This window comes from Miscanthus floridulus, chromosome 10 (assembly GCF_019320115.1).
Source record: "Miscanthus floridulus cultivar M001 chromosome 10, ASM1932011v1, whole genome shotgun sequence".
NCBI classification, from domain to species: domain Eukaryota; kingdom Viridiplantae; phylum Streptophyta; class Magnoliopsida; order Poales; family Poaceae; genus Miscanthus; species Miscanthus floridulus.
Window position 1 is genome coordinate 134,655,529 of NC_089589.1, and position 17,184 is coordinate 134,672,712.

Genomic DNA, 17,184 nt, shown 5'->3' on the forward strand with positions numbered 1-17,184 from the left:
GCAAGCCTGTTCGCGAAACAGGGGAATCTGTCGTGTGTTCCGGCTTCTTTGAATTCAGGTTCGGCACCTCCTTCTGGCCAACTGTTGTTTTGATGGGAATAATTCTGTGAGGCTGTCTGGGTAGGCACCCTACTCCGGTCTTCCTTGGTTGTTCAAATTGGTGGCCTTGATTATGTTCCTTCCTACTTTCTTCGTTATGGCTTCCACCTGGCCCAAGTCTTTCGAAAGTGGACTTCCTTTGATTTTGATCTTCTTGCCTGTGGGTTGTTGATCTGGCGGGTAGTCTTGATTGGGCTCTCTCTTCATGTGTTCTCGGGATCGTCGACCGGAGCAAGTCCTGGAGCTGTTCATACTTCTCACCGGGATGTGAAGTTGCTCTAAGTTCTTCTAATGTTTCTCGAATCTTATCGTAAGGCGTATTTGCCGTGCGTCTTCCTTCGACTTCTTGTTGTGATTTTCTTTTGTCGTATTCAGCCAACTCTGACTCGTATCTAATCTAGGCTTCCCTGCGCTGCCTAGCACGGTGTTGGCGCCCTTGCTTCAACTTGTTTTTTCTTTCTCTAGCTTGTTTCTGACTCTCGGTTTCTCCATCGTAGCCCTAGGCAAAGGGTGATATGTTGGATTCTGATTCATCTGATGACCTGACATCAGGTGCTTCTGGGGGATTTAACGGTGACCGAGGACGTCGAACCATGAGTACTTCCCGTGCGTGAGCCGTTCTGTTATTGGCGTTGGTTTTCATACTGTCGGAGTTGCTGATGACTTTAGTAGATGCCTCGATATCGTAGATCGAGTCTCCTTCTTGGTAGGGTAGAATAGCCATCGTCGTCGTGTTGTCTAGTCGGGTACTGTTATCCTCAGGAACAGAGTCCGGCTAGTGAACGATGCAGTCTTGAGATGTTACAGTTAGGACGAGACATTCCTGAGCTCCCTTCAGTGGCATTCTTAGTACTAGATCGAGGACTTCTCTGAGCCGTGCCTGATAAGATGTTGCCATGTTTAGGAGTCCGAGTGGAGGAAGATCCGACTTCTTGAAGGGATTCTGCGCGTACTCCGAGTTGTATTCTTGATAGGTCAGGGCCACATTCTTAAGTCCCATCGGAAAAGAACTCGGTTTCCCGAAAGGACTTGGATAAGACTCCAACTCGAATGTGGAGCTCGAATTCGAGTCAGATGCGCAAAGCTGCGGAACCTGAGTTGAATCAGACACTATGAGCTGCGCGAATCCTCCAGAGATTTGATCTGTCGTGGTCGTCGGAATAGAATCGTCTTCATGGTGTTTCGAATCCTCGAGGAGATGACTTTGGAGCTTGCCATTGTTGTCCGCCTCGCAGATCCATGAGCCGAAGATGAAAGTTGATCCCATTGAGAAGATCATGTTGTTGAGGTCCATCGAGCTCTCGGATGCAAATTCACTAAAAGCCCCTACCTGGCGCGCCAGCTGTCAATGTTTTACCACCGATAGCCTGCCATAGGGGTACCCAAGGCAGTATGTTTGGGCTTCAGCGTATGCAGAACTCGATGGTGAACGCAACGCAAGAGACAAATGACTTATCCTAGTTCGGACCCTCGATCGTGGATCAAGTAACAGTCCTACGTCCAGCCGGCGTTAGCCTCTATGTTGGATTGATTATGAAGTGTCGTACAATTATTGTTCTGTTGTCCTCTTCCCCAGGAGCCCTGCCCTCCTTTATATAGTCAGGAGGCCAGAGTCCTAGTCGGTTTACAATGAGAGTTCCTAGTAGGATTACTGAATAGTACTACTACTAAGATTACATGGGAAGAATCCTAGTTAGACTAGATCTTCTCTCTCCCTTGCGGGGTATCCTGTGGGTCCCGCATCGACACGGACACACTCTCAGAACTACCTTTGGCGGCACCATCCTGGAGTTCACCTACCCAGAGGGGCCAGCACCCTTGCTGACCGCTGGCCACGGCTAGGCCTTCCATTTGGGAAACCAGAGGTCCACAGCTCACAACGAACTCACCCAGGGAATGGCCTCAACCGGCCACATCCTTTAGGGAAACCACGCGGTTAACCACACCGAAGGGCCGACGCCCACGTCTGCCCTCAGTTGGGACCCAAACCTCCGTCCCATAGGTCTAGATCCTGCGGTCCACGGCGGACACACTCTCAAAACTGCCATTGGGGGCTGCATCCTGAAGTGCACCTACGTAAGGAGCCAGTGCCCTCTCTCATTACTGGCCATGGCCGAGATCTCCACCCAGGAGACCAGACGGCCACGGCTCATGGCGACCTCACCCAAGGAATGGCCCGCCATGGCCACATCCTTTTCGAGAACCATGAGATCGCCCGAGCTGATGGGGCAACGTCCGTCATTCACTCATACCTTGTCTAGAGACGCTGCATGGTAGAACTGAACCCTATGGCAGAATCAAGCCCCAGGCAGCGTCACCACCAGCAAAATGCAATGAACTAAGGCACACATGAAGGACAAAACTAACCGCCACCACATGGTGTTGCCACTAGTGATCAAGCGACTAATCGGCATCATGCCACACAAGGTCAAGCCCGGGACCAGGATCCAATCCTACATAGCGGGCAAGCTATACGACATGTCTCCGTGGGCTACCACCTGTTGCATAGAGGCATGTGCACCTAAGGAAGCGGGCTCCCTGAGCCGCCGCGCGCCGCAACAAGCGGATTGAACCACGCTGCGCTCAAAGCCATCTCCCGCAGCAATAGGTCACGACAGTCCCCTGTTGGGAGCGACAACCACACGGTGACAGCGATGTCATCACGCCAGGAGGACTTAGGCACCAGTATGCACGATCCCACCTAGCTAGAAGTTACAACAAGCTAGACATGAATAGACCATCCTTGGGGGCTCGTGGGCCCATCGAGGATATCGAGCCGACAAGAAATGGCCCAAGGCTGCCCGAGGGGTCGATCCTCGCCAGCTACGACTGCTCAGAGCGGTGGAGAAGCGACCTCATCAGCTTGCAACCCAGGGACTACGACAGCTCCACCATAAGCAAACGCTTGAGGGCTCGACGCGCTCTGAGCTATGACAGCCAGATCGTGGATGGCTTTCGGTACATCAGTCACTCACATCCACATTGACTTTAGCCTCACTACCCAAACATGTCCACATACATATATAGGCTCATCAATAGCCATGGAAACCTAGGATCGACCCGTAGAGCGAAACCTGATGGCACGACTCCCATACAGCATGTCCAAGTAGCGCTCAACTCCCGAGTGGCTCGATCCGACCTACGCCCATGGTCGAACACGACTCACTCTTAGGGGCTACAATCATAGGCACACACGCATGATCCATGGTGCATCACTGTTTGTCATCATCCCAGCGATCCATCCATCTCGAACTCTTTTTCGACAGCCCCCCTCACTGCGACGAATCAATGACCCGAGTCTCGAATTCTCGTCAGCATGAATGGGGAACTTGCTTGCTCAAGGCAAAAGGGACAGGAGGGAAAAGCCCACAAGCCAGATCCGTGACCTACCCTTGACATCACGATGCTCCAATAGGGTAAGCACCGTTCTAGCCTCGTGGGCCAACCCCCAGGCTAAAATACGCACCTATGAGCACGGGACCAAAGGGGACGAAGCACATTTCATTTCGAACGAAAAGGAAGGTGAAAAGGTAGCCAAATGACAAAAGAATGTGCTGATCACATGTCCTCTGTGAAAAAAAACCAAACATGTTCATTACAAATCTACCACCCATAAAGCCCTAGGAGTCCTTAACAAAACCTTAAACCCTAGAAGATTGATGCTAACGATGAATGCTCATGCCCGACATTTTGCTCGCAAGGGCCTCCGCGCCTTGGGCAGCAACACTCTTGATGGCAAGGACCTCGCTCTCAGACCTCCCTGGAGCATGTCCTCGCCCAACGACTTCAAAATTGACACCGTTATAGTGCAAACCAACCGACATCAGGGTAGCAAGAGCGGCACGACGAAATCCCTCGGAAATCAGGGAATCCACATGGAGGCAGGCCTCATTGAGGCAAAGCGGCAACTGGGCACTCCCTTGACTGGTGCTGAGCACTACCTCGTAGAGAGCCCATCCGGAGGCGGTCAGCGCAACCAGCTAGTTGTCCTCCTCCAGCATCCTGTGGTTCACGGTCACCTTCTCCTCCAGATTCGAAAGCGCCCTTTTGCGCAATCCTGAGAAAAGATAACTGGTTCATGGCCAGACGCAACGATAGAACAAAGACACAGTGTAGAACGGAGGGCGACTTGCCGCTAGAAGTGGAGCGTAGCTTCTGGCACTTAGCTTCAATTCGCTAACTCCCCTGCTCAGCCATCCATTTCTCGGGCAGCGCTAGCTGAGGTAAGCTCGGCCTCATGGACACCCATCACATCCTTGAGATAGGCTACCTGGGACGTCAAAGCCTCGACCTAAGACTGAGCCTGCGCCTCCCGGTGGGCTAGGTCCTCCCCCGATCTCTGGGAGGCCTCCAACTCCCCACACAAGCATTGCACCTTGGCCTCCGCTATGGCTAGACGGCCACGGTCAGTGGCACCTTCTGCTTGCACTTCAAAAGCCAGGCGCAAGAACCGGGACTTCTCCATCAAAATCTTCTCAGCTCCTGTAGAAAAGAAGGGCGATCAGAAGACCACGACAACAGCAGAACAAGCATGGCAAAGACGGAGGGACAGAGAGCTTACTTGCGACCATGGCGGCCGCATCGCCCATCTCAGCCAAGGTCGCCTAAATCCTCCCATGGCTCTGGGAAGCAACTTCCCTCATGGCTCGCTCGGTCGCATCATCCACCACAAACAACGCTTCACTAGAATTCCTCGGGTGGGGCCATAAGAGGAGGTCCTCAACCAGGTCGAGCTCGTCCGCAAGGGGCGAGCACAAGGCCATATCAGAGTTCTGCCCGACCATTGCCCCCAGGGCAGCACCATCTCCCAGCAACTTAGGCCGCACGGAGGGGCACGCACCACTTCCCAAGGGCCTCAGGACCACAAGCTCCAGGAGGGGTTCCCTACATCACAAAGATTAACAAAGCATAAGTACCTAGACAACGTCGACAAGCATGGCGTGGAAAAAATTAGAAGAATGGCATACCTAGTGGAGCGTTCCACCAAGGGCAGGGCAATCTGCCTGTCCGCAATTAGTTCAACAGAAGGGATCACGGCGGGAGGCGCCGATGTCGACGCCATCAGGCAAATGGCCAGCGAGGCACCCACGATAGCATCGACAATCCTAGTGTCCTCCGTGCTGCGATCCCCAACAGCCCCTGCCTCCCTGGATCCTAGAGTCTCCACATGAAAGGCCTAGGATGCAGAAGGCGCTGAACGAGGTTCGGGTCCTTCCCCTTGGGTATCTCCAGGGAAGGGCGGTAAGCTGCACTATCCGCCCTACCCGCAGCACCCATCTTCGCCACGTTCTCGTCGCCTCCTCCCTAGACGAGTGCCTCAGGCCCCAACAGGGAGGGGGCAATAGGAGCCACTTGGGAAGAGTCCTGGCTGCCCATGGTGGTGGCACAGGGACGCTTTGGGCTCAGCCCCCTCAATGATGATGAAGCCACCTGCTTCTAGGTAGAACTCTCCTCAGTCCCGGCGCCCGCCGGGCTATCGGTACCGCTCGGCCCGACACTACCGCCGGACCCGAGCGAGACATCGGGGAAGCTCTGAAGGGCCACTAGGTCCTCATCATCTTCCTCGGAATCCTCCTCATCATCATCATCATCATCATCTCCATCGTCCGACGACAAAGCCCCACGCTTCTGACGCTCCATCTGCTTCCTTGCCCTCTCTCGCCTGAGGCGCTTCCGCTTCTCGGTGGCCACCTTCTCTTGAGTGGCATGCTTGGCACCTCTAGGGTAGGTGAGACGGAAGCGAGAGCGGAATGAGGGTACAAGCTATGGAAATGAAACTGATTAGCTGACAACCTTCAATGAAGAGACAAAAAATGAATCGACGTGGTTTACCAGATTAGGCCGATGGGTCGTCGAGAACGCCTCCACAGCGCATTCGGCGGTGACAATGGTTCTAGAAGAGGCTAATCCCCTGACCCGCCTTGTGACCTCGGAAGCGTCGAGCGTCTCCATGGTTTCACGTGTTGGCTCCTCGACCCTCGAGTAATCACACAACAGGGTCACTCGTCGCTTCAAGGGTTGGACCCACCACTCGATCATGGTCCGTAGGTGTTGATACAAAAATGTGGTGACGTGATCAACACACAGCAAGTCGGATGATCTGAGTGGAGTGAGACCAGAGATCTGCTTAGCTTCAACATAGAACCAGCCGATTCTGAAAACCCAACGACATGCCAGTCAATTTGACCTACAATTGATAAGGAGAGAAAATCTTATTAGTAATTTAAAGTGGAACATGTCGGTGTTGCACCAGATAGTTCCAAATGTACGGCTAGATAGCCGATTCAATAAGGCTATTGACTAAATAGTCGATATCCGGTGTATCCATGAAATGAAGATCTTTAAATCAAGGATTATTGGCTAAGATTAAATGATAATGATATGAATCAAAATAACCAATGCTCATGGATCATCAGAAAGCATCATCAGCTAAATGGAACATGATTGATATAAAGCATCAAGCCGATAAGTTTGATGAAGAGTATAACATGAACAAATCGACTGTCTAAGATAAATGAATAGATAAACAGTTTGAATCTAATCTATTATCATTAACAGTGAGGTTCGATCGGATCGACATAGCTATGATAATGATAACAAACTAAAGCCAAAGAATCTATAAAATCATCTATATGTTGACAGATTCATGAAAATATGCTATATGCGTGAGAGTATAGGCAAATCGGTTAAAATAGTAGATGCAGTCATAGCAAACAAATATAGTAGATATCTTGATCATGAACAAGATCACTAATCGATAATTTCTAATCTAAAGTCTTACCAGTGAGGTTCGACTGGATCGATGCAGCTATGGTAGTGTCATTAGATTGAATCTCATTAGCTAGTGAGTTTATTCAAGATTGAAACATGTCTTTGGATGCATACTATGTTTGATTGGAATAGAGATAAAACAATCGATCTAGCGGAATCAAGCCATCAATCATAAGATTTAAAGCGTGACTAGATCAAAGGACGACCAATTAAGATAATATAATGCCGATCTATCTCTATCTCAATCGGGTGATTTATTATAATTAATAAACTATTAATTATAACAAGATCGATAACTGGTGAATCAACCAAAAACAGTAAGGAAAATCTTACTAATCTTAGCAGATTCGATAATTGGTGATATTGTATTAAGCAACAAGTTATTTAACACAAGATCGATAACTTTGATCTATATTATGATTCGTAAGAGATCAATCAGCTGATGCAGCCTTACAAACTACGATGTAGATCGATAACTAACTTATATTATGGCTCATAAAAGATCAATCAGCTGATGTAGCTTTACAAGCACAATACAAGTTGTGACGGTACTCACAAGCAAGCTGGAGGTCGATCAGTTGATGCAGCCCTATTTGTTGAAGAACTCGCCGAGATCTACAGTACTCCTACTCCTAATACGATGGTGAAAGTCGGAAAGGTTGTATTGATTGAGTGTTTATTTTTTTACAATAACCAGGGTCTAATATTTATACCCGGAATCTAAACATGAATCCTACTCAAATATGACTCATTGCAATTCTTAGAATAAAAGAAAACTTCCTAACTTAATAATAACTTGGACCCTAATTTTCTTTATTTGTAGAGTTCGACACATCTTCCTAGCGCCATTCAAGCATAGCCCATTGATGCCGTCTGCAAACGTCATCTATAAAATAGCCGATTCTGACATCGCATCTAAATCAGCTGATACCGATTCACATCTAATCGATTCCTTGATGACACAATCCTACAGCTTCGAGTTCCCGCATTCTTCTTTCCAAATTTTGGTGTAAATACATGCCCCTAGTTTTGGGATAAAAATGATTTTATTCTAAAATTTCTATTTATCTGCTCACCATGTTGCGACTGCTCATTCCAAAATATACACGTGAGTCCTGATTTCTCAGGCTGAATTCTATATAATACCCCAACAGTATCATTTCCAACTGTCTCAGCCTGCTTACTTTCCCCTTTTCTCTTGAACAGTAAAAATCGCCACCACCAAAGCCTTAACCTTAGCTGATCTTCTGCTCTGCCAAACTATTGTTCAAGCCACCTTTCTACAAACTTCCTCAAATTTAGATCTATTTCGGCTGCAATGGCGACCAACAATCACGTTCCTGAGGTATGCCTTTAGATTTCTATCTTTTAAGTATTAGCTGCTACTCGGTATTTTCCTTTCTTCTTAAATTCATCCCAACTAATTTCTAGGAAAGGAGGAATGAAATTTTGATTCCATCAGCTGTTGTTCCTAATACCTATTATCTTGGATCTATAGGTGATCCTGATCCATCTGATTTTATCAACCAAGAAACCAACTAAATCCCCTTCAAACAATCTGAATAGATTTATCTTTCTAGAACACCAAAACTCCTTTTAGAAACTGGCCCAAAATGCCTAAAGGATGGGGAGATTGGTTCCATAGGGTATCAGAAAAGAAAGCTGGAGATTGGAAATTTTCTGATTTAAACCAATGCTTGACACTCTCACTATTTGGAATAGAGAGAAATAATTCACTTCTAATCTCTGCATCTTATTTTTGGTCCAACACTTTTAATGCTTTCATTTTTTGTCACAGTCCAATGACCATTACTTTGGCCAACATCTACATGTTAACCGGCCTTAGAATAATAGGATCAATGCAACCTTATGATCCCTTAAGTGCTGGATCAAAGAAATTAGCCAAAATATCGGACTACATAGGATGGGCAAGTTACATTTTGAATCATATTGGGGATCGATCGACTGTTGATGATAGAGAACATGTAGCTTTCTTAAATATGTGGCTAGAAAAATTCATCTTTTGTGATTCATCCTGTGGTCCAACCTATAATCACAAATACTTGGCAGAGCGTTTAGCAACCGATAATGAAATCCCCCTTGGAAAATATCTGCTGGGATCTGCTTATTATCTGATGCACTAAGTAGCTGCCTAATTGCTAAAAAAATGAACCAGTGCACACCATCAGTGGCCTTTGGTGGTTGATACAATTATGGCTGAATCGGTACACGCATAAGATTGTAAGACCTAATCTCAGGAATCCGAGCTTCCCTTCTTCCAACTTTGTTGAAGATTATAAAGGAAAAGAAGGAAGAACTCGACAGTGTATGAATTATGGTGAAGTTGCATCAGCCATAACAATTGTTGTTGATGTAGGCCACCTTTTCAAGAAATTTTATAGAGGGTTTGACGCAAACATCTTGGCCTGGCTGCCTTCTGATGAAGATGAAGATAATGAGGTAGTTTTTCCAGTTAAATTCTAGTTTGAATAAAGCTGTTCAGATGAAACAGCTGCTGCAATTTTCAGTTGCATCTTCAAACCCTGCGTGCTGCCTACCAAATTTCGCCATGGTCATGGCAAAATGACTACTGGTGCTTGTCTCCCAGATAATCTTCCAACTTATGAATTCTATAACCCCTCTTTTATGGCCCATCAATTCAGCCTTGGTTAACTAGCTCCTCGGCTATTTTTCGGAATACTCTGAAGCCAAGAGAAGGGATCAATGAAATAATGGAAGCTTCTAGAGTCTTTCAATTGGGGTCAGATCTTCCTTCTCTTTATCTGCATGAATGGACAATAGCCATCTTCTCTTCATACCTGTTTGACTCCTGGTGGCAAGAATGGCACTCTCACCTCTTTTGGAACTCAATTCATCATAACTGTTTAGCTCTGGACGATGACTTTGCTTTTGATAGTGAGATAACTCACCACTTTCCTTTTAGAAGGATTATCAAGTTCTCCTGGCAGTTCATCTAACAAATTTTTTTGCAGGATACCGAATTTGATTCCCCAAGTGTGGACAGGAAAGGGCATCCCATAGAATATTATCCGCCATATCCAGCTTCAAGAATGGGATCAACTACACCCACTCTGAAAAAGTTGAAGAAAACCCCAGCTGCCCCAACAATAGTCACATATCAGTCTTCAAAACGTAAGGCAACCCAAGGTGTAACTCAGAAAACCACCACTGGGAAGAGACTTCGCAGAACAAAATCATCAATTGCTCAGGTAACTTAACTTATCTTCCCTCTTAAGATGATATTCAACTTCTAATTCAATTCCTTTCTTGTAGTCATCGACTATTGCATCTCAATCTGTGTTTGGGTGCCGAACTGCTGTCCCAGGCACTTAAATTAGCATCTGCTAATCTCTCATCGGCTAATCCTCCTAAGGAGCCGATTACAATTGAATCAACTAATATCCCTAATAGATCCCAGACAACAGAAGATGAGAACCTCTCTAGTTCACCACCTGATACTACCAAGGTATCTCATCAAGCCTTCAATCATATGCAGTTCTCACTCTTCCCTGATCCTTTTCTTTTATCAGACACCACCTAGGAAAACGTCTCCACAAGAGCAAAGATCTGACAACTCACCAGTTGAAGAGAACCCTATTGGCACTGATACTCAAACTATCGATTCTCCAGCTCGGCAAACAATCGATGGTAAGAAATTCATATGATCATTTTATCCTTCTATAGCAATCATAAACTGAAAAGCTTCTCGATGCCTGCAGACACTAGCATTGAAAATCCAGAGCCAATTCAATCGGATGTTGAAAAGGATGTTGACACATCATCGGAGGTTCCTTCTCCTCAGCCAGGATCTCTTTCAGAAAAGGTATTGTCTCCCTCTCACCATCCATCTCATTGTCAACTCATTTCCTATTTGTAATAAGACTCCTTTTGTTCACATATAGGCACTTAACTCTCCAGCTTTGAGCTATTCTTTCAACTTTGAGAATATATAGATGAAAATGAGATAAGCTCATCAGCCATTTCTTCTCAAGAAATCTTATCAGATGAGACAAAAATTGGCTAAAAGACATGCTGCCAATGCTCGAGAGGAACATAGCCGATTTGGTCCAGGATGCAGATCCAATGAGAAGAATATTCTTAGCCATTAAGGATGATCTGCTCCCAAATCTTGCTGAAGCCTTGATACCTCTGTTCAACATCGAAGATCAAGCTCCCAAGGTGAAAAAAGCTCAAAGAAACCTAACTGACCGTGAAGCTTTGATGGCTAAGAAGAACTCTAACAAGCATGAAGCCATAGAATTAGCACAATTGATCGACAATCTGAAGAATTCTTCTTCCAAAATTGAACCAGAACTTACTCAGCTGAGAATTAGGCGTGCTGAGCTCGAATAGGAACTAGAAAGTGTGAAAGCCGCCATTGACCGTCATGAGTCTAACTTGACTCAGATCCCCAAGGCCATCAAACAAAAGAAATAAGTGATGCTGACCAAGGTTAAGGAAGGCAAAGCTATTCATAGCAGTCTTGAGAGCATTCCTGGATCAACTGAAGAAGACAAACAACAAATTGCAGAAGTTGATGCTATTCGGTTGAAAGCACTAAGAGCAATTCATGATGCTCTTAACTTATAATTTATGTTCTAGCATCTGTAGTATATATTCTGTGTAAACCTGATGATAACTGTACTCTTCCTGTTGGTCTACTGTACTTCTTGGTTTGACTAGAATAGCCAATTCCCTATTCTGACCTTACTCTGACTTAACTGAATCTGAAAACAACCCTTATTGCAAAAACCCTTCAAATTCCTTCTCAGTCATCAATGCCTCATTCCCCTTGTTATTAGCGAAGCTGTGCTTCCCCTTCCATCAATTGGGGTTGCTTCCACATGTTCCAAGATATCTACCATCTCGTCTTCATGGCTATAAATATCAGTCAAGGGCCTTGACCTCAAACACATCTGTATCTGAAAACTGTTTCTCATTCTCTCATGACTTTCTACCTTCAAGAACCCTGTAGCGGTTTCTTCTTCTTCCCCTCTCAAGATCTAAACCAAAACCCATGGCTAGCGAAGACAACCGCGGCAAGCGTGCGGCGGAGAAGGTCTCGAAGGAGAACATGCCGATGAGCCAGCGCCTCCGCCGCATGAGGTAAGATCAAACGCCTTCTATTCATGACAACTAATCACCTTCTAACTTGTTTACAGGTTCATCCTGAATGACAGACTCCAACCTCTTCCTCCCAGGGCCGATGGGCCCTCCAATGCTGCACCTGCCGCCGCCCCCACGTTAGACTCTTCCGACTTGTACACCGGCGATGACGCCCGGTGCTTCCTCCGAAAGTGGAGGGTTGCCAACAACCATTATTCTGAGGCAACTTGGGAAAATGGTCAGCTTGAGATCTGTCTCGAGGCCTCCTAATCCGCCCTCCTCGCCACAGAAGAGGAAGCCAACGCCGCTCGGACGAGGTGGGCCGAGTCCGACGCCATGGTGGTGGGTAAGCCTAGTTCCAAGAAAACCCTCATTCTTATCTTCACTGCCCCTTTCTTGGCAATCTTCTTGCCTCCTTGTTTGCTAGCCCTGATGGTACAGTTGGAAAACCTCCAACTGGCGGCGAACGTAGCTATGACGGCCATCAATGTCCGGGGCCCTCTGCTCATCAACCGTCTGCACGACATCCCAGTGCGTGCCCAGGAGATTGCCCTCCATGGCGTTCGTCACGGTGCAGCGGTGGCTCTGGCCGCGGCGCAAATCCAGACCGGGCACGATCTCCGCACCATGGAGCCGGGCTTCCCAATGGCCGATGATCCAGACTTGCACAAGGAGTTGATTGAGGATTTCGACGACGCTACAGCGGCCATTGTGGATATCACACCAGCCCAAGATGTTGTAAACAAGGTGTTCGATTAGTATATACTAGGAGCAAACGATTAACGAATAAAGTTTTTGCCTTTTTTCTTATGAATTCATCTCTAAAACTGTCATAATATGAATCATGATTGTCCTTGTGTGTGTTTTTGCTCTATAGGCGATACATATCGTATCGGTTTTTACCCCTTTGGTTATTTTTTTAACTAAAGGCGATACCCTCCTGGTACCGGCTATTAGAGCCGATGACTAAACAAATTCGCTATCAAGTGTTAATCCAAACGCTAGGATAATACTTCTTTAGAAATTTTCCATTGATTGCTCTATCAAACTCCTCTTCCCTTTCTAGCGTTTTTAAAATATAAGCATTGCCAGACGCACAATGTTGAATGCGATAAGGACCTTCCCAATTAGGCGACCATTTGCCAAACCTGCTATCTTTAGATCCAATTGGCAATCTTACTTTCCAAACTAACTCTCCTTCGCAAAACTGTTTGTTCTTGACCTTTTTATTATAATGCCTTGCAACCCTTAATTTATTAGCCTCAATATTTTCAAGAGCGTGCAGCCGATGACAACTTAAGTCCTCCAAATCATCCATCATAAGGTTTTTATAGACTTCAGCTGTTAAATCATTTTGTAATATAACACGTCTTGATCCAGTCTGAATCTCCCAAGAAAGAACTGCATTATGCCCATATACTAACTCATAAGGTGATAGGCACGCTTGGGCGAAAATTTTCTAAGTCCCTGGCGTGCTTGATCAAAATTGCAGCAAAGTGCTGCCAAATTTTTTTTCTTGGCGCATGTTCATCTTCCCCGGTGGTACGCCTCCGCCTCCCGCACCTCCTCGATGCCTCGAGGATGAAGAAGACCCCCGTCGGAGGTCTCCGGCGGTCTGCCTCCTCCTCCCGAACCACCTCGCCGGCCTCCGCCTGTTGAACCACCTCGCTAGCCACCGCCTCCAGTACCACCTCACCGGCCTCCTCTGCCCGGCGTTCCACCGTCTCCTTCCATGAGGCCAGCGTTCCCCCATCTCCTTCCGTGCAGCCGGCACTCCCGTGTCCTTTTCTCCGCCTTCTTCCTCGCGGGAGCTTGCTCGGTACCGTCTTGCCCGGCGCACCCCCGTCTTCGTCCAATCCGGCGACAGCGCGCCTTGGCTGGACCGTGACCGTGCATGCCTCTTCTTCCTTGGAGCCATCAACCGTCGCCGGCCTTTGCCAAAAGGTTATTTTTCTATCTTATTAGATAAGAAGTGCTAGATTACATTTAGTGTCTACAAATGTACCAAAAGGTTGATTTTTTCTATATGAAATGTATTAAGTATGTAAGCTTTCTAATTTTTATTGCTTGCAAAACACACCTTTTATATATTTATCATGTGTACAAGCCATGTGTTAGTTTTGGTTCAGTAGATGTAATCATATTCATTTGAATGCTATCCTTGGTTCCTATTTCGATATGAATTATAGTTTTTATAAATGTTTTACTAAATGTTAAATGCTTGCTACATAAAAAAAAAAGGATTTCTAACAATACGTCCTTCCATCATGACTTAGATAAATTCATCCACATTCCTTAGCGATGAATTAAGAAACGACAATAAACGAAGCAGATAACTTGGAGTGGTTGTCGGACGATGACGACAACGACACGTCATCGACCTCATTGGAAGAAGCTTGAGGACCCAGAATATGATCCGATCGAGGATGTAAGTCCATACTTGCTATTAGCTGACCACATTTATTTTTCAAATTTGGCAAGAAATTTCAAACTCAAAAATTTGAAACTGATTTTCAGAGGCGGTTGATTATACCGTCCCTAAAAATATATTTTCAGAGACAGTTGCATTGCCACAACCATTTTCAAGGACAGTTGCATTGCAGCAGCAGCCCCTGATAATGCATTTTCAGAGGCGGTTCATATATTGGAACCACCCCTGAAAAAGCATTTTTAGAGGCGGTTTGGCTACTGCAAACGCCCCTGAAAATGCATTTTCAGGGGCAGTTCTCCTAATAGAACTGTCGGGTTTATAAACCCGGGGTCCCTCATGGACCGGCTTCCCAGCAAAGGCTTGGCCCAGCAGACGACGTCGCGAACAAACGCACAACTCCTAGGCTGGCCCAAAAACCTAACGACAGGCTAGAACGGCCCGCCTCTCTGACCAGAAGGCCTCGCTTCCGACTCTAGCCCGCCTCTCTAACCGGAAGGCCTGGCCAAGGAGGAACGACACCCGTTTCCGACTCCGACCCGCATCTCCAACCGGGGATGCACCAAACCTCTGCTTACGGATCTTCCCCGACTAAGGCAGTCGGAGCCGACTGGGGACCAACCGACCGGGGACGCCCGCTCGGTAAGGACCCAGGCAATGGGCGGAGCAAGTAAGATAGGGCGCTCAACTCAACCACACCGTACCCTGTACACTTGCAGGACAATACCGATAGGGCATGTCAGAAGGGTGCCCTGCAACCTTCCAGGCATGTTAGAACCCAAGCAGTGTTGTGGGTGCCGAAGTTTCACCCTACAGTGTTATGGGCGCCATCAATTCCTATACCAGGCGAACACGGTAAGACTCCCCACATGCCTCTGGACATCAACAGTGTTGTGGGCGCCGTCATTTACCATAGTGAACACGGTAAAACCTCCCACATGCGTCTGACAACAACAGTGTTGTGGACGTCTACCATCATCTTGTACCTGACGGCATGGGCAACAAGACTTACCGGCATATGTACACTCTCCCTCATTTGTAAAGCCATCCCCTTAATCTATAAAAGAGGATACGCTCTCTCCCAAATGGATCGATTCAACACACAACAACAGAACCACCAGGTTCAAAACTCGAGCACGCGCTCAAATACTTAGCACACGCAGGAGCTCTCGTCTCTCTTGGTCCTTCGGTCCAGAGTCCGACCGGACCTCTTGCATCCCCATCTTTCTCCTTCTCGTTTGTAACCCCACTGCGAACTTTGAGCACCTGGGCTCAGGAATAAAGTCATCGACCGACTCAAACTGGACGTAGGGCACGTTGCCTGAACCAGTATAAACCCTATGTCATTGAGTGCTAGGCCACATCCGATCACAACGTACGACAAAACTATAAATATTTACGTGTTGGTCACTTTCTGCACCTACAGAAACCGTCCCTAAAAATACCATTTTCAGAGGTGGAGATCCTAACGGAACAACCCCTAGAAATGCATTTTTAGATGCGGTTAAAAGCCCGTAGCTAGAGACACCCTTCTTTATAATTGGTGGCATTGTAGCGGTTGCACAAACCGCCCCTAAAAATCTATTTTACCCGCCTCTAAAAATATTTCCTGTAGCAGTGCCAACCGAACTGCTCGGTCGATCATTGCCTCTGTGCTGATCACGATCTGCACTTCTGTTCCCCACTCTATCTAGGCCAGGGTGTCGACCACCTCTTCCTGCGTGGGCTGGGGCCTTGTTTAGATTGGGATTAGGAATAAGTAGTTGGCACTGTAGCACTTTCGTTTGTATTTGACAATTATTGTCCAATTATGGTCTAACTAGGCTCAAAAGATTTGTCTCGTAATTTACAATCAAACTGTGTAATTAGTTAATTTTTTATCTACATTTAATACTTCATGCATGTGTCCAAAGATTTAATGTGATGGAGAGAGAGTGAAAAAACTTGCAATCTGAGCCAGGCCTGGGTGTTGAGGGGGGTGAGCGGCTGGAGGCTGGTCCCTGGCCGATGGCTGGCGAGCAGGTTGGCGTGCGGCCATCTCGGCATAGGAGGAGGATGGCGGCGTCAGGAGATGTGGCGGCTGCGGCGTGGGATGGGATGGCGGCGACTGGTGGGGCGTGGAGTGCGACGCGTCGTCCCGCAGTTGCGGCTGAACAAGTCGCGACACCCCCCGGCTGCGCGCGCTGCGTCGTGGACTCAGCAACGCGATTCCTCGAGCCCTCAGATTGGGAGCCCAACGAAACATTCAGTGTCGAAGTCTGTTGTGTTTTTCTGGTCCAAAGATTGGTTCTATGTCGTCCAAAAAGCTTTGCGCATTGAACCGGTTCGGATTGGCCCACAGTTAAAGGCTTCGACGTAAGGTCTGCATCTGTTTGGGACGATGCCGGAAAAAAAACGCAGCTCAAATAATGACAGACGCTGGTTTCGGTCGAGGGAGCGGCCCCTTCCAGGGTCTAATTCGAGTTCCGGGTCGAAAACGATCAGGAATCAATTTTCTTGATTCCGAATGATTTTTGTCAGCGTCAATTGATTTTCGTTCGGCTTGTTTATGCGATGATATAGGGACTTCCGGTTCCCACCATCGAGATTCCTTAGGAAATCCAATGTCACGCCAAAAACTCTCCTCAATTTCCTTATCGCTTAACTTGTTCCGCCGGAGTTGTCCTTCTAACTGATCCATCTTTTCCACTACCTCAATATAAATAAATCTAATAATGTGGCATCTTCCACGGCATATGCTTAAATCACCTTGTCATATA